We start from the raw sequence: 19,948 nt of genomic DNA on the forward strand, positions 1-19,948 counted from the left end.
CTGTTCACATTACACAATGCTACTTGGATGTAAGGGGCTACTATCTGGGGCAAAATTTGTAGAGATATTATGTAGGGAGTTGAGCAGCAAGATGTCTGTTCACATTACACAATGCTACTTGGATGTAAGGGGCTACTATCTGGGGCAAGATTTGTAGAGATATTATGTAGGGAGTTGAGCAGCAAGATGTCTGTTCACATTACACAATGCTACTTGGATGTAAGGGGCTACTATCTGGGGCAAGATTTGTAGAGATATTATGTAGGGAGTTGAGCAGCAAGATGTCTGTTCACATTACACAATGCTACTTGGATGTAAGGGGCTACTATCTGGGGCAAGATTGGTAGAGATATTATGTAGGGAGTTGAGCAGCAAGATGTCTGTTCACATTACACAATGCTACTTGGATGTAAGGGGCTACTATCTGGGGCAAAATTTGTAGAGATATTATGTAGGGAGTTGAGCAGCAAGATGTCTGTTCACATTACACAATGCTACTTGGATGTAAGGGGCTACTATCTGGGGCAAAATTTGTAGAGATATTATGTAGGGAGTTGAGCAGCAAGATGTCTGTTCACATTACACAATGCTACTTGGATGTAAGGGGCTACTATCTGGGGCAAAATTTGTAGAGATATTATGTAGGGAGTTGAGCAGCAAGATGTCTGTTCACATTACACAATGCTACTTGGATGTAAGGGGCTACTATCTGGGGCAAAATTTGTAGAGATATTATGTAGGGAGTTGAGCAGCAAGATGTCTGTTCACATTACACAATGCTACTTGGATGTAAGGGGCTACTATCTGGGGCAAAATTTGTAGAGATATTATGTAGGGAGTTGAGCAGCAAGATGTCTGTTCACATTACACAATGCTACTTGGATGTAAGGGGCTACTATCTGGGGCAAGATTTGTAGAGATATTATGTAGGGAGTTGAGCAGCAAGATGTCTGTTCACATTACACAATTCTACTTGGATGTAAGGGGCTACTATCTGGGTCAAGATTTGTAGAGATATTATGTAGGGAGTGTAGCAGCAAGATGTCTGTTCACATTACACAATGCTACTTGGATGTAAGGGGCTACTATCTGGGGCAAGATTTGTAGAGATATTATGTAGGGAGTTGAGCAGCAAGATGTCTGTTCACATTACACAATGCTACTTGGATGTAAGGGGCTACTATCTGGGGCAAAATTTGTAGAGATATTATGTAGGGAGTTGAGCAGCAAGATGTCTGTTCACATTACACAATGCTACTTGGATGTAAGGGGCTACTATCTGGGGCAAAATTTGTAGAGATATTATGTAGGGAGTTGAGCAGCAAGATGTCTGTTCACATTACACAATGCTACTTGGATGTAAGGGGCTACTATCTGGGGCAAAATTTGTAGAGATATTATGTAGGGAGTTGAGCAGCAAGATGTCTGTTCACATTACACAATGCTACTTGGATGTAAGGGGCTACTATCTGGGGCAAGATTTGTAGAGATATTATGTAGGGAGTTGAGCAGCAAGATGTCTGTTCACATTACACAATGCTACTTGGATGTAAGGGGCTACTATCTGGGGCAAGATTTGTAGAGATATTATGTAGGGAGTTGAGCAGCAAGATGTCTGTTCACATTACACAATGCTACTTGGATGTAAGGGGCTACTATCTGGGGCAAGATTTGTAGAGATATTATGTAGGGAGTTGAGCAGCAAGATGTCTGTTCACATTACACAATGCTACTTGGATGTAAGGGGCTACTATCTGGGGCAAAATTTGTAGAGATATTATGTAGGGAGTTGAGCAGCAAGATGTCTGTTCACATTACACAATGCTACTTGGATGTAAGGGGCTACTATCTGGGGCAAAATTTGTAGAGATATTATGTAGGGAGTTGAGCAGCAAGATGTCTGTTCACATTACACAATGCTACTTGGATGTAAGGGGCTACTATCTGGGGCAAGATTTGTAGAGATATTATGTAGGGAGTTGAGCAGCAAGATGTCTGTTCACATTACACAATGCTACTTGGATGTAAGGGGCTACTATCTGGGGCAAAATTTGTAGAGATATTATGTAGGGAGTTGAGCAGCAAGATGTCTGTTCACATTACACAATGCTACTTGGATGTAAGGGGCTACTATCTGGGGCAAAATTTGTAGAGATATTATGTAGGGAGTTGAGCAGCAAGATGTCTGTTCACATTACACAATGCTACTTGGATGTAAGGGGCTACTATCTGGGGCAAAATTTGTAGAGATATTATGTAGGGAGTTGAGCAGCAAGATGTCTGTTCACATTACACAATGCTACTTGGATGTAAGGGGCTACTATCTGGGGCAAAATTTGTAGAGATATTATGTAGGGAGTTGAGCAGCAAGATGTCTGTTCACATTACACAATGCTACTTGGATGTAAGGGGCTACTATCTGGGGCAAAATTTGTAGAGATATTATGTAGGGAGTTGAGCAGCAAGATGTCTGTTCACATTACACAATGCTACTTGGATGTAAGGGGCTACTATCTGGGGCAAAATTTGTAGAGATATTATGTAGGGAGTTGAGCAGCAAGATGTCTGTTCACATTACACAATGCTACTTGGATGTAAGGGGCTACTATCTGGGGCAAGATTTGTAGAGATATTATGTAGGGAGTTGAGCAGCAAGATGTCTGTTCACATTACACAATGCTACTTGGATGTAAGGGGCTACTATCTGGGGCAAGATTTGTAGAGATATTATGTAGGGAGTGTAGCAGCAAGATGTCTGTTCACATTACACAATGCTACTTGGATGTAAGGGGCTACTATCTGGGGCAAGATTTGTAGAGATATTATGTAGGGAGTTGAGCAGCAAGATGTCTGTTCACATTACACAATGCTACTTAGATGTAAGGGGCTACTATCTGGGGCAAGATTTGTAGAGATATTATGTAGGGAGTTGAGCAGCAAGATGTCTGTTCACATTACACAATGCTACTTGGATGTAAGGGGCTACTATCTGGGGCAAGATTTGTAGAGATATTATGTAGGGAGTTGAGCAGCAAGATGTCTGTTCACATTACACAATGCTACTTGGATGTAAGGGGCTACTATCTGGGGCAAGATTTGTAGAGATATTATGTAGGGAGTTGAGCAGCAAGATGTCTGTTCACATTACACAATGCTACTTGGATGTAAGGGGCTACTATCTGGGGCAAGATTTGTAGAGATATTATGTAGGGAGTTGAGCAGCAAGATGTCTGTTCAGATTACACAATGCTACTTGGATGTAAGGGGCTACTATCTGGGGCAAAATTTGTAGAGATATTATGTAGGGAGTTGAGCAGCAAGATGTCTGTTCACATTACACAATGCTACTTAGATGTAAGGGGCTACTATCTGGGGCAAGATTTGTAGAGATATTATGTAGGGAGTTGAGCAGCAAGATGTCTGTTCACATTACACAATGCTACTTGGATGTAAGGGGCTACTATCTGGGGCAAAATTTGTAGAGATATTATGTAGGGAGTTGAGCAGCAAGATGTCTGTTCACATTACACAATGCTACTTGGATGTAAGGGGCTACTATCTGGGGCAAAATTTGTAGAGATATTATGTAGGGAGTTGAGCAGCAAGATGTCTGTTCACATTACACAATGCTACTTGGATGTAAGGGGCTACTATCTGGGGCAAAATTTGTAGAGATATTATGTAGGGAGTTGAGCAGCAAGATGTCTGTTCACATTACACAATGCTACTTGGATGTAAGGGGCTACTATCTGGGGCAAGATTTGTAGAGATATTATGTAGGGAGTTGAGCAGCAAGATGTCTGTTCACATTACACAATGCTACTTGGATGTAAGGGGCTACTATCTGGGGCAAGATTTGTAGAGATATTATGTAGGGAGTGTAGCAGCAAGATGTCTGTTCACATTACACAATGCTACTTGGATGTAAGGGGCTACTATCTGGGGCAAGATTTGTAGAGATATTATGTAGGGAGTTGAGCAGCAAGATGTCTGTTCACATTACACAATGCTACTTGGATGTAAGGGGCTACTATCTGGGGCAAAATTTGTAGAGATATTATGTAGGGAGTTGAGCAGCAAGATGTCTGTTCACATTACACAATGCTACTTGGATGTAAGGGGCTACTATCTGGGGTAAAATTTGTAGAGATATTATGTAGGGAGTTGAGCAGCAAGATGTCTGTTCACATTACACAATGCTACTTGGATGTAAGGGGCTACTATCTGGGGCAAAATTTGTAGAGATATTATGTAGGGAGTTGAGCAGCAAGATGTCTGTTCACATTACACAATGCTACTTGGATGTAAGGGGCTACTATCTGGGGCAAGATTTGTAGAGATATTATGTAGGGAGTTGAGCAGCAAGATGTCTGTTCACATTACACAATGCTACTTGGATGTAAGGGGCTACTATCTGGGGCAAGATTTGTAGAGATATTATGTAGGGAGTTGAGCAGCAAGATGTCTGTTCACATTACACAATGCTACTTGGATGTAAGGGGCTACTATCTGGGGCAAGATTTGTAGAGATATTATGTAGGGAGTTGAGCAGCAAGATGTCTGTTCACATTACACAATGCTACTTGGATGTAAGGGGCTACTATCTGGGGCAAAATTTGTAGAGATATTATGTAGGGAGTTGAGCAGCAAGATGTCTGTTCACATTACACAATGCTACTTGGATGTAAGGGGCTACTATCTGGGGCAAAATTTGTAGAGATATTATGTAGGGAGTTGAGCAGCAAGATGTCTGTTCACATTACACAATGCTACTTGGATGTAAGGGGCTACTATCTGGGGCAAGATTTGTAGAGATATTATGTAGGGAGTTGAGCAGCAAGATGTCTGTTCACATTACACAATGCTACTTGGATGTAAGGGGCTACTATCTGGGGCAAAATTTGTAGAGATATTATGTAGGGAGTTGAGCAGCAAGATGTCTGTTCACATTACACAATGCTACTTGGATGTAAGGGGCTACTATCTGGGGCAAAATTTGTAGAGATATTATGTAGGGAGTTGAGCAGCAAGATGTCTGTTCACATTACACAATGCTACTTGGATGTAAGGGGCTACTATCTGGGGCAAAATTTGTAGAGATATTATGTAGGGAGTTGAGCAGCAAGATGTCTGTTCACATTACACAATGCTACTTGGATGTAAGGGGCTACTATCTGGGGCAAGATTTGTAGAGATATTATGTAGGGAGTTGAGCAGCAAGATGTCTGTTCACATTACACAATGCTACTTGGATGTAAGGGGCTACTATCTGGGGCAAAATTTGTAGAGATATTATGTAGGGAGTTGAGCAGCAAGATGTCTGTTCACATTACACAATGCTACTTGGATGTAAGGGGCTACTATCTGGGGCAAAATTTGTAGAGATATTATGTAGGGAGTTGAGCAGCAAGATGTCTGTTCACATTACACAATGCTACTTGGATGTAAGGGGCTACTATCTGGGGCAAAATTTGTAGAGATATTATGTAGGGAGTTGAGCAGCAAGATGTCTGTTCACATTACACAATGCTACTTGGATGTAAGGGGCTACTATCTGGGGCAAAATTTGTAGAGATATTATGTAGGGAGTTGAGCAGCAAGATGTCTGTTCACATTACACAATGCTACTTGGATGTAAGGGGCTACTATCTGGGGCAAGATTTGTAGAGATATTATGTAGGGAGTTGAGCAGCAAGATGTCTGTTCACATTACACAATGCTACTTGGATGTAAGGGGCTACTATCTGGGGCAAGATTTGTAGAGATATTATGTAGGGAGTGTAGCAGCAAGATGTCTGTTCACATTACACAATGCTACTTGGATGTAAGGGGCTACTATCTGGGGCAAGATTTGTAGAGATATTATGTAGGGAGTTGAGCAGCAAGATGTCTGTTCACATTACACAATGCTACTTGGATGTAAGGGGCTACTATCTGGGGCAAAATTTGTAGAGATATTATGTAGGGAGTTGAGCAGCAAGATGTCTGTTCACATTACACAATGCTACTTGGATGTAAGGGGCTACTATCTGGGGCAAAATTTGTAGAGATATTATGTAGGGAGTTGAGCAGCAAGATGTCTGTTCACATTACACAATGCTACTTGGATGTAAGGGGCTACTATCTGGGGCAAGATTTGTAGAGATATTATGTAGGGAGTTGAGCAGCAAGATGTCTGTTCACATTACACAATGCTACTTGGATGTAAGGGGCTACTATCTGGGGCAAGATTTGTAGAGATATTATGTAGGGAGTTGAGCAGCAAGATGTCTGTTCACATTACACAATGCTACTTGGATGTAAGGGGCTACTATCTGGGGCAAGATTTGTAGAGATATTATGTAGGGAGTTGAGCAGCAAGATGTCTGTTCACATTACACAATGCTACTTGGATGTAAGGGGCTACTATCTGGGGCAAAATTTGTAGAGATATTATGTAGGGAGTTGAGCAGCAAGATGTCTGTTCACATTACACAATGCTACTTGGATGTAAGGGGCTACTATCTGGGGCAAAATTTGTAGAGATATTATGTAGGGAGTTGAGCAGCAAGATGTCTGTTCACATTACACAATGCTACTTGGATGTAAGGGGCTACTATCTGGGGCAAGATTTGTAGAGATATTATGTAGGGAGTTGAGCAGCAAGATGTCTGTTCACATTACACAATGCTACTTGGATGTAAGGGGCTACTATCTGGGGCAAAATTTGTAGAGATATTATGTAGGGAGTTGAGCAGCAAGATGTCTGTTCACATTACACAATGCTACTTGGATGTAAGGGGCTACTATCTGGGGCAAAATTTGTAGAGATATTATGTAGGGAGTTTAGCAGCAAGATGTCTGTTCACATTACACAATGCTACTTGGATGTAAGGGGCTACTATCTGGGGCAAAATTTGTAGAGATATTATGTAGGGAGTTGAGCAGCAAGATGTCTGTTCACATTACACAATGCTACTTGGATGTAAGGGGCTACTATCTGGGGCAAGATTTGTAGAGATATTATGTAGGGAGTTGAGCAGCAAGATGTCTGTTCACATTACACAATGCTACTTGGATGTAAGGGGCTACTATCTGGGGCAAGATTTGTAGAGATATTATGTAGGGAGTTGAGCAGCAAGATGTCTGTTCACATTACACAATGCTACTTGGATGTAAGGGGCTACTATCTGGGGCAAGATTTGTAGAGATATTATGTAGGGAGTTGAGCAGCAAGATGTCTGTTCACATTACACAATGCTACTTGGATGTAAGGGGCTACTATCTGGGGCAAAATTTGTAGAGATATTATGTAGGGAGTTGAGCAGCAAGATGTCTGTTCACATTACACAATGCTACTTGGATGTAAGGGGCTACTATCTGGGGCAAGATTTGTAGAGATATTATGTAGGGAGTTGAGCAGCAAGATGTCTGTTCACATTACACAATGCTACTTGGATGTAAGGGGCTACTATCTGGGGCAAAATTTGTAGAGATATTATGTAGGGAGTTGAGCAGCAAGATGTCTGTTCACATTACACAATGCTACTTGGATGTAAGGGGCTACTATCTGGGGCAAAATTTGTAGAGATATTATGTAGGGAGTTGAGCAGCAAGATGTCTGTTCACATTACACAATGCTACTTGGATGTAAGGGGCTACTATCTGGGGCAAGATTTGTAGAGATATTATGTAGGGAGTTGAGCAGCAAGATGTCTGTTCACATTACACAATGCTACTTGGATGTAAGGGGATACTATCTGGGGCAAGATTTGTAGAGATATTATGTAGGGAGTTGAGCAGCAAGATGTCTGTTCACATTACACAATGCTACTTGGATGTAAGGGGCTACTATCTGGGGCAAGATTTGTAGAGATATTATGTAGGGAGTTGAGCAGCAAGATGTCTGTTCACATTACACAATGCTACTTGGATGTAAGGGGCTACTATCTGGGGCAAGATTTGTAGAGATATTATGTAGGGAGTTGAGCAGCAAGATGTCTGTTCACATTACACAATGCTACTTGGATGTAAGGGGCTACTATCTGGGGCAAAATTTGTAGAGATATTATGTAGGGAGTTGAGCAGCAAGATGTCTGTTCACATTACACAATGCTACTTGGATGTAAGGGGCTACTATCTGGGGCAAAATTTGTAGAGATATTATGTAGGGAGTTGAGCAGCAAGATGTCTGTTCACATTACACAATGCTACTTGGATGTAAGGGGCTACTATCTGGGGCAAAATTTGTAGAGATATTATGTAGGGAGTTGAGCAGCAAGATGTCTGTTCACATTACACAATGCTACTTGGATGTAAGGGGCTACTATCTGGGGCAAAATTTGTAGAGATATTATGTAGGGAGTTGAGCAGCAAGATGTCTGTTCACATTACACAATGCTACTTGGATGTAAGGGGCTACTATCTGGGGCAAAATTTGTAGAGATATTATGTAGGGAGTTGAGCAGCAAGATGTCTGTTCACATTACACAATGCTACTTGGATGTAAGGGGCTACTATCTGGGGCAAGATTTGTAGAGATATTATGTAGGGAGTTGAGCAGCAAGATGTCTGTTCACATTACACAATGCTACTTGGATGTAAGGGGTTACTATCTGGGGCAAGATTTGTAGAGATATTATGTAGGGAGTTGAGCAGCAAGATGTCTGTTCACATTACACAATGCTACTTGGATGTAAGGGGCTACTATCTGGGGCAAGATTTGTAGAGATATTATGTAGGGAGTTGAGCAGCAAGATGTCTGTTCACATTACACAATGCTACTTGGATGTAAGGGGCTACTATCTGGGGCAAAATTTGTAGAGATATTATGTAGGGAGTTGAGCAGCAAGATGTCTGTTCACATTACACAATGCTACTTGGATGTAAGGGGCTACTATCTGGGGCAAAATTTGTAGAGATATTATGTAGGGAGTTGAGCAGCAAGATGTCTGTTCACATTACACAATGCTACTTGGATGTAAGGGGCTACTATCTCGGGCAAAATTTGTAGAGATATTATGTAGGGAGTTGAGCAGCAAGATGTCTGTTCACATTACACAATGCTACTTGGATGTAAGGGGCTACTATCTGGGGCAAAATTTGTAGAGATATTATGTAGGGAGTTGAGCAGCAAGATGTCTGTTCACATTACACAATGCTACTTGGATGTAAGGGGCTACTATCTGGGGCAAGATTTGTAGAGATATTATGTAGGGAGTTGAGCAGCAAGATGTCTGTTCACATTACACAATGCTACTTGGATGTAAGGGGCTACTATCTGGGGCAAGATTTGTAGAGATATTATGTAGGGAGTTGAGCAGCAAGATGTCTGTTCACATTACACAATGCTACTTGGATGTAAGGGGCTACTATCTGGGGCAAAATTTGTAGAGATATTATGTAGGGAGTTGAGCAGCAAGATGTCTGTTCACATTACACAATGCTACTTGGATGTAAGGGGCTACTATCTGGGGCAAAATTTGTAGAGATATTATGTAGGGAGTTGAGCAGCAAGATGTCTGTTCACATTACACAATGCTACTTGGATGTAAGGGGCTACTATCTGGGGCAAGATTTGTAGAGATATTATGTAGGGAGTTGAGCAGCAAGATGTCTGTTCACATTACACAATGCTACTTGGATGTAAGGGGCTACTATCTGGGGCAAGATTTGTAGAGATATTATGTAGGGAGTTGAGCAGCAAGATGTCTGTTCACATTACACAATGCTACTTGGATGTAAGGGGCTACTATCTGGGGCAAGATTTGTAGAGATATTATGTAGGGAGTTGAGCAGCAAGATGTCTGTTCACATTACACAATGCTACTTGGATGTAAGGGGCTACTATCTGGGGCAAAATTTGTAGAGATATTATGTAGGGAGTTGAGCAGCAAGATGTCTGTTCACATTACACAATGCTACTTGGATGTAAGGGGCTACTATCTGGGGCAAAATTTGTAGAGATATTATGTAGGGAGTTGAGCAGCAAGATGTCTGTTCACATTACACAATGCTACTTGGATGTAAGGGGCTACTATCTGGGGCAAAATTTGTAGAGATATTATGTAGGGAGTTGAGCAGCAAGATGTCTGTTCACATTACACAATGCTACTTGGATGTAAGGGGCTACTATCTGGGGCAAAATTTGTAGAGATATTATGTAGGGAGTTGAGCAGCAAGATGTCTGTTCACATTACACAATGCTACTTGGATGTAAGGGGCTACTATCTGGGGCAAAATTTGTAGAGATATTATGTAGGGAGTTGAGCAGCAAGATGTCTGTTCACATTACACAATGCTACTTGGATGTAAGGGGCTACTATCTGGGGCAAGATTTGTAGAGATATTATGTAGGGAGTTGAGCAACAAGATGTCTGTTCACATTACACAATGCTACTTGGATGTAAGGGGCTACTATCTGGGGCAAGATTTGTAGAGATATTATGTAGGGAGTTGAGCAGCAAGATGTCTGTTCACATTACACAATGCTACTTGGATGTAAGGGGCTACTATCTGGGGCAAGATTTGTAGAGATATTATGTAGGGAGTTGAGCAGCAAGATGTCTGTTCACATTACACAATGCTACTTGGATGTAAGGGGCTACTATCTGGGGCAAAATTTGTAGAGATATTATGTAGGGAGTTGAGCAGCAAGATGTCTGTTCACATTACACAATGCTACTTGGATGTAAGGGGCTACTATCTGGGGCAAAATTTGTAGAGATATTATGTAGGGAGTTGAGCAGCAAGATGTCTGTTCACATTACACAATGCTACTTGGATGTAAGGGGCTACTATCTGGGGCAAAATTTGTAGAGATATTATGTAGGGAGTTGAGCAGCAAGATGTCTGTTCACATTACACAATGCTACTTGGATGTAAGGGGCTACTATCTGGGGCAAAATTTGTAGAGATATTATGTAGGGAGTTGAGCAGCAAGATGTCTGTTCACATTACACAATGCTACTTGGATGTAAGGGGCTACTATCTGGGGCAAAATTTGTAGAGATATTATGTAGGGAGTTGAGCAGCAAGATGTCTGTTCACATTACACAATGCTACTTGGATGTAAGGGGCTACTATCTGGGGCAAGATTTGTAGAGATATTATGTAGGGAGTTGAGCAGCAAGATGTCTGTTCACATTACACAATGCTACTTGGATGTAAGGGGCTACTATCTGGGGCAAGATTTGTAGAGATATTATGTAGGGAGTTGAGCAGCAAGATGTCTGTTCACATTACACAATGCTACTTGGATGTAAGGGGCTACTATCTGGGGCAAGATTTGTAGAGATATTATGTAGGGAGTTGAGCATCAAGATGTCTGTTCACATTACACAATGCTACTTGGATGTAAGGGGCTACTATCTGGGGCAAGATTTGTAGAGATATTATGTAGGGAGTTGAGCAGCAAGATGTCTGTTCACATTACACAATGCTACTTGGATGTAAGGGGCTACTATCTGGGGCAAAATTTGTAAAGATATTATGTAGGGAGTTGAGCAGCAAGATGTCTGTTCACATTACACAATGCTACTTGGATGTAAGGGGCTACTATCTGGGGCAAAATTTGTAGAGATATTATGTAGGGAGTTGAGCAGCAAGATGTCTGTTCACATTACACAATGCTACTTGGATGTAAGGGGCTACTATCTGGGGCAAAATTTGTAGAGATATTATGTAGGGAGTTGAGCAGCAAGATGTCTGTTCACATTACACAATGCTACTTGGATGTAAGGGGCTACTATCTGGGGCAAAATTTGTAGAGATATTATGTAGGGAGTTGAGCAGCAAGATGTCTGTTCACATTACACAATGCTACTTGGATGTAAGGGGCTACTATCTGGGGCAAGATTTGTAGAGATATTATGTAGGGAGTTGAGCAGCAAGATGTCTGTTCACATTACACAATGCTACTTGGATGTAAGGGGCTACTATCTGGGGCAAGATTTGTAGAGATATTATGTAGGGAGTTGAGCAGCAAGATGTCTGTTCACATTACACAATGCTACTTGGATGTAAGGGGCTACTATCTGGGGCAAGATTTGTAGAGATATTATGTAGGGAGTTGAGCAGCAAGATGTCTGTTCACATTACACAATGCTACTTGGATGTAAGGGGCTACTATCTGGGGCAAAATTTGTAGAGATATTATGTAGGGAGTTGAGCAGCAAGATGTCTGTTCACATTACACAATGCTACTTGGATGTAAGGGGCTACTATCTGGGGCAAAATTTGTAGAGATATTATGTAGGGAGTTGAGCAGCAAGATGTCTGTTCACATTACACAATGCTACTTGGATGTAAGGGGCTACTATCTGGGGCAAAATTTGTAGAGATATTATGTAGGGAGTTGAGCAGCAAGATGTCTGTTCACATTACACAATGCTACTTGGATGTAAGGGGCTACTATCTGGGGCAAAATTTGTAGAGATATTATGTAGGGAGTTGAGCAGCAAGATGTCTGTTCACATTACACAATGCTACTTGGATGTAAGGGGCTACTATCTGGGGCAAGATTTGTAGAGATATTATGTAGGGAGTTGAGCAGCAAGATGTCTGTTCACATTACACAATGCTACTTGGATGTAAGGGGCTACTATCTGGGGCAAGATTTGTAGAGATATTATGTAGGGAGTTGAGCAGCAAGATGTCTGTTCACATTACACAATGCTACTTGGATGTAAGGGGCTACTATCTGGGGCAAAATTTGTAGAGATATTATGTAGGGAGTTGAGCAGCAAGATGTCTGTTCACATTACACAATGCTACTTGGATGTAAGGGGCTACTATCTGGGGCAAAATTTGTAGAGATATTATGTAGGGAGTTGAGCAGCAAGATGTCTGTTCACATTACACAATGCTACTTGGATGTAAGGGGCTACTATCTGGGGCAAGATTTGTAGAGATATTATGTAGGGAGTTGAGCAGCAAGATGTCTGTTCACATTACACAATGCTACTTGGATGTAAGGGGCTACTATCTGGGGCAAGATTTGTAGAGATATTATGTAGGGAGTTGAGCAGCAAGATGTCTGTTCACATTACACAATGCTACTTGGATGTAAGGGGCTACTATCTGGGGCAAAATTTGTAGAGATATTATGTAGGGAGTTGAGCAGCAAGATGTCTGTTCACATTACACAATGCTACTTGGATGTAAGGGGCTACTATCTGGGGCAAAATTTGTAGAGATATTATGTAGGGAGTTGAGCAGCAAGATGTCTGTTCACATTACACAATGCTACTTGGATGTAAGGGGCTACTATCTGGGGCAAAATTTGTAGAGATATTATGTAGGGAGTTGAGCAGCAAGATGTCTGTTCACATTACACAATGCTACTTGGATGTAAGGGGCTACTATCTGGGGCAAAATTTGTAGAGATATTATGTAGGGAGTTGAGCAGCAAGATGTCTGTTCACATTACACAATGCTACTTGGATGTAAGGGGCTACTATCTGGGGCAAAATTTGTAGAGATATTATGTAGGGAGTTGAGCAGCAAGATGTCTGTTCACATTACACAATGCTACTTGGATGTAAGGGGCTACTATCTGGGGCAAAATTTGTAGAGATATTATGTAGGGAGTTGAGCAGCAAGATGTCTGTTCACATTACACAATGCTACTTGGATGTAAGGGGCTACTATCTGGGGCAAGATTTGTAGAGATATTATGTAGGGAGTTGAGCAGCAAGATGTCTGTTCACATTACACAATGCTACTTGGATGTAAGGGGCTACTATCTGGGGCAAGATTTGTAGAGATATTATGTAGGGAGTTGAGCAGCAAGATGTCTGTTCACATTACACAATGCTACTTGGATGTAAGGGGCTACTATCTGGGGCAAGATTTGTAGAGATATTATGTAGGGAGTTGAGCAGCAAGATGTCTGTTCACATTACACAATGCTACTTGGATGTAAGGGGCTACTATCTGGGGCAAAATTTGTAGAGATATTATGTAGGGAGTTGAGCAGCAAGATGTCTGTTCACATTACACAATGCTACTTGGATGTAAGGGGCTACTATCTGGGGCAAAATTTGTAGAGATATTATGTAGGGAGTTGAGCAGCAAGATGTCTGTTCACATTACACAATGCTACTTGGATGTAAGGGGCTACTATCTGGGGCAAAATTTGTAGAGATATTATGTAGGGAGTTGAGCAGCAAGATGTCTGTTCACATTACACAATGCTACTTGGATGTAAGGGGCTACTATCTGGGGCAAAATTTGTAGAGATATTATGTAGGGAGTTGAGCAGCAAGATGTCTGTTCACATTACACAATGCTACTTGGATGTAAGGGGCTACTATCTGGGGCAAAATTTGTAGAGATATTATGTAGGGAGTTGAGCAGCAAGATGTCTGTTCACATTACACAATGCTACTTGGATGTAAGGGGCTACTATCTGGGGCAAAATTTGTAGAGATATTATGTAGGGAGTTGAGCAGCAAGATGTCTGTTCACATTACACAATGCTACTTGGATGTAAGGGGCTACTATCTGGGGCAAGATTTGTAGAGATATTATGTAGGGAGTTGAGCAGCAAGATGTCTGTTCACATTACACAATGCTACTTGGATGTAAGGGGCTACTATCTGGGGCAAAATTTGTAGAGATATTATGTAGGGAGTTGAGCAGCAAGATGTCTGTTCACATTACACAATGCTACTTGGATGTAAGGGGCTACTATCTGGGGCAAAATTTGTAGAGATATTATGTAGGGAGTTGCGCAGCAAGATGTCTGTTCACATTACACAATGCTACTTGGATGTAAGGGGCTACTATCTGGGGCAAAATTTGTAGAGATATTATGTAGGGAGTTGAGCAGCAAGATGTCTGTTCACATTACACAATGCTACTTGGATGTAAGGGGCTACTATCTGGGGCAAAATTTGTAGAGATATTATGTAGGGAGTTGAGCAGCAAGATGTCTGTTCACATTACACAATGCTACTTGGATGTAAGGGGCTACTATCTGGGGCAAAATTTGTAGAGATATTATGTAGGGAGTTGAGCAGCAAGATGTCTGTTCACATTACACAATGCTACTTGGATGTAAGGGGCTACTATCTGAGGCAAGATTTGTAGAGATATTATGTAGGGAGTTGAGCAGCAAGATGTCTGTTCACATTACACAATGCTACTTGGATGTAAGGGGCTACTATCTGGGGCAAAATTTGTAGAGATATTATGTAGGGAGTTGAGCAGCAAGATGTCTGTTCACATTACACAATGCTACTTGGATGTAAGGGGCTACTATCTGGGGCAAAATTTCAAGAGATATTATGTAGGGAGTTGAGCAGCAAGATGTCTGTTAACATTACACAATGCTACTTGGATGTAAGGGGCTACTATCTGGGGCAAGATTTGTAGAGATATTATGTAGGGAGTTGAGCAGCAAGATGTCTGTTCACATTACACAATGCTACTTGGATGTAAGGGGCTACTATCTGGGGCAAAATTTGTAGAGATAATCTGTAGGGAGTTGAGCAGCAAGATGTCTGTTCACATTACACAATGCTACTTGGATGTAAGGGGCTACTATCTGGGGCAAAATTTGTAGAGATATTATGTAGGGAGTTGAGCAGCAAGATGTCTGTTCACATTACACAATGCTACTTGGATGTAAGGGGCTACTATCTGGGGCAAGATTTGTAGAGATATTATGTAGGGAGTTGAGCAGCAAGATGTCTGTTCACATTACACAATGCTACTTGGATGTAAGGGGCTACTATCTGGGGCAAAATTTGTAGAGATATTATGTAGGGAGTTGAGCAGCAAGATGTCTGTTCACATTACACAATGCTACTTGGATGTAAGGGGCTACTATCTGGGGCAAAATTTGTAGAGATATTATGTAGGGAGTTGAGCAGCAAGATGTCTGTTCACATTACACAATGCTACTTGGATGTAAGGGGCTACTATCTGAGGCAAGATTTGTAGAGATATTATGTAGGGAGTTGAGCAGCAAGATGTCTGTTCACATTACACAATGCTACTTGGATGTAAGGGGCTACTATCTGGGGCAAGATTTGTAGAGATATTATGTAGGGAGTTGAGCAGCAAGATGTCTGTTCACATTACACAATGCTACTTGGATGTAAGGGGCTACTATCTGGGGCAAAATTTGTAGAGATATTATGTAGGGAGTTGAGCAGCAAGATGTCTGTTCACATTACACAATGCTACTTGGATGTAAGGGGCTACTATCTGGGGCAAAATTTGTAGAGATATTATGTAGGGAGTTGAGCAGCAAGATGTCTGTTCACATTACACAATGCTACTTGGATGTAAGGGGCTACTATCTGGGGCAAAATTTGTAGAGATATTATGTAGGGAGTTGAGCAGCAAGATGTCTGTTCACATTACACAATGCTACTTGGATGTAAGGGGCTACTATCTGAGGCAAGATTTGTAGAGATATTATGTAGGGAGTTGAGCAGCAAGATGTCTGTTCACATTACACAATACTACTTGGATGTAAGGGGCTACTCTCTGGGGCAAAATTTGTAGAGATATTATGTAGGGAGTTGAGCAGCAAGATGTCTGTTCACATTACACAATGCTACTTGGATGTAAGGGGCTACTATCTGGGGCAAAATTTGTAGAGATATTGTGTAGGGAGTTGAGCAGCAAGATGTCTGTTCTCTACAGTGTAAGTGGTGGGATATTGCTGCTTGTCAGGTTAGTTAGGGGTTACAAAGGCTTGGAGTTCATCGATGCACTTTCCATTAAAATACTTGTAAAATAGGCACAGGGATGCAACATTTTGTCAATGGGACAGATGTTGGAGTTTGGTTGACAGAACAGGACCTATTAATTGATGACTTTTTTTTTTAACTCTGTCTATGAGTGAGAGACTAGTAGCAGAGGCATCAGTCCAAATGTGGCAACAATACTCGATGCATAAGTTAAAGGTGGCCTTGTAGAGGTACAGAATACTCTCAGGAGTAAATAATTTTCTAGTCCAATAGAGAAAGCCAACTTTCTTTGCAGCAGCCTTGGCAATGCTCTCAATGTGTTATATATTCGGGGGTGTCATAAAGGAGATTTTGTCAAGGAGATTCGTGTACGTGATCGTCTAGTTTCTAATGGTTTTATTGTTCATGTCTTCGTGAGTGTGTGTTTGTGTGCATGCATTTCTTAACATACCTTTATTCATGTGTCGTCGGTTGTTCCTCTGGTTTTCATTGTCTCTTGGAGGGGAGCTGGCCTGTTGGATGAAGAATTCACTCCAAGACGATGAAATGGTTTTATAGTTTTTATTCACCTTCCAAAGGTCGACACAGAATGGAGGTGAACCTTGCTTGTTTGATGATACACGTCAGCGTCCTCCCCAGCCCAGGGGGGGGGGACAGCTGAAAAGCCGTCTGTCTTATTCAACACCCGAAACCAAAACTGCCAAGAAAGAATCAGCTAACCTCATCACATGATACCACGTCATCTGGTCAGCTGACCCTTCTTTTGCAAACGTGTCCACTGTCCACGTTATTCACCTCTCTCTCTCTCTCTCTCTCTCTCCCTCTCCCTCTCTCTTTCTCTATTCTCTAATAGAGACACACAGAGAGAAAATAGAAAGAGTAAGAAAGCCAGAGAGGGGGGGAGAGATGCTCTTTAACAAATGTATCTGTTATAATTCATGTTCCATGTGAAAATTAAGCAAAGGAGTTTGAATAAAGAGCTTTCAGGTAGTGTATCATTAGCCATAGTTATCAGTGGTTGAGAAGATTTCTTGTAATTATGAAAGGAAAGCAGCTTAATCTTGGCAGCATTGGATGTTACCATCCATTTATATCTCCGTTCTACTACATACTGGAGGTATTCCTCTAAGTTATAAATAATAAGAATAGATACATGTGTGGTTCTGTGGACGCCTCGTTCCCAGAGTGTTAGGAAGTGATTCATAAAAAAAAAAAAAGGAAAAACGTGTTGGAAGTAAAAATAAATAAATAAATAAAATATGATTTGTTTATGTCCAAAATAAAAAATGGGCAGTTTCTAAAAAACATCCGATCTCCAAAGTGGAGATGCTAACCTCAATATCATTTAAAAAATCAACAGCAAAATCTTTTTCACGATAATATCACACGTACACCCAGAGTAAAACTGATATCTACAAAATGTGTCGGAGCCTGTATTTTCTTTTCTTTTTTTTTTTTCTTTTTTTTTTTTACACAGTGGTCACCACTTATCAAGGTCCGGAAGCCACTCAGGGATAAGGGTTATTGCAAGTACATTTGTGAGTTGTTTTAATTTTTAGACTTGTAAACCAACGCTCGCCTTCTCAGCAATCGACAATGTAAGAGACAAGGGCACAGCCGGAACAAGAAATAGAAGAATAAAAGACAAAGGAGAATAAAACCACAGCAAACAGCATTTGGGTCAACAGTTGTCAAAAGAGGGAGCTCCACACATGTGTCTATTCAACCAATGCATTTAGCAATAAAATTGTTCTTTTAATAAACATGCGTAATACTAAATGGATTTTAAATCGAAATGATTTTTCATTCAATAATATAATAATTTTTTGGGTCCAATTTTTAGCTGGGTGGTTTAGTTTTATATGTAAGTTTGTCAAATCGTATAGGTTGTGGCCAGTGCAAATCTCAAGAAAAATTCCGAATAAGCATTAAAATTGGTTTTATGTTGAGTTTTGTTAAATATGATTGAATGAGGAATCATTTTGACTTAAAATCCATTTATTATTACACATGTAAGCTTGATAAAAGCATGTTGGAAATGAGTTAATATTATCTGAATAAGCAAAATCATATCACATTAGGTCAAATCGGTCAACATCTTGTTTCGATTTTGCTTATATACATAACTAACCTTGGTGCCTGGCATTGCCCGGCGTTGCCCAGATGTTTGGAGGTTTGTGTTGAGTAAAAAAAAGAAGTGGTAGTAGACAGGCAGGCTCAACCCCATACCACAAAGGAGGAAAAGAATCCCCTCCAAAAAAACGTGACGTCTTTGCTGTTGCATCCATTGCTAAACCGGAAGTGGTGAAAGTTTAAATTAAGGCTCGTCAATCGAAAAGAGGTGATGAATTCCGAAAATATCGGTGAAAAAAAAACAACCCCTTCTTGTAGTAAAGTGCCCAGTTGAGAATGAAGGAATTAATCCTTTTAGCCAATTTTTTATATTTGTCACCCGAAAGGTTGAGCTTCAAAATGATACTGATCTCGTAAAAATCCGTCACCTCTGTCGAAAATTTTAGGTAGACATACATACATACATACATACATACATACATACATACGTACATACATTTAAACAGGCAGGTGATATTTATATTATAGATGATAACATATTTCAAACATACTATTATCAAGTTTACATGCGTAATACTAAATGGATTTTTAAATCGAAATGATTCCAAATACAAGAAAAACAACAACATAAAACCATTTTTAATGCTTATACAGAATTCTTTTTCGCATTCTGCTCTGGCTGAGACCTTTAATGTTTCTTGTAAGTTTAACATAACATCCTGCTCTAGTCACAACCTTTAACGTTTTCCCAGCATAGTTTTATCATTAATTTTCCTTGCAGTGTTTTCAAATTGTTAACTTCACTTCATTCTTTCTTTCTGGTGCACCATTATGTGTTGTGCCTGTGTGTTGTTATTCTGATGACTGAGGACAATTTCGTTAACTGTAATAAAAGTCAGCAGCATCTTCTTACATTAATCACCATTCAATTAATTCAACAAACCAATCTTAAAAGATGAATGATTGATTGGCTATGATCGTCCAGTAGGCTGACAGGTCAAAAGGAGAAAGATAGAAATTTACTGCATCTGTCTGATGTTATATCCAACTAGTTGGTATTGACATCTTTTCTCACAATTTCTAGCTTATACAAGTGTTCAAAATTTTGAACCCTGGATCAAATATTTGAACCCTTCATGATCCCCCGTTGGAAATGTTCCCTGCCTCTCAGCATAATGCGAGCAAATATA

The 19,948-nt window shown here is 40.6% G+C and overlaps 1 protein-coding gene across 3 annotated transcripts in view; it reads left to right on the forward strand.

Annotated features, from left to right (window-relative positions):
- LOC145246660 (annexin A6-like) overlaps positions 1 to 19,948 on the forward strand; it is a 143,609-nt gene that overhangs the window by 87,645 nt on the left and 36,016 nt on the right. The gene's annotated exons all lie outside the window — the stretch shown is intronic.

This window comes from Euprymna scolopes, chromosome 24, assembly GCF_053919585.1.
Source record: "Euprymna scolopes isolate OS-2025 chromosome 24, ASM5391958v1, whole genome shotgun sequence".
NCBI lineage: Eukaryota > Metazoa > Mollusca > Cephalopoda > Sepiida > Sepiolidae > Euprymna > Euprymna scolopes.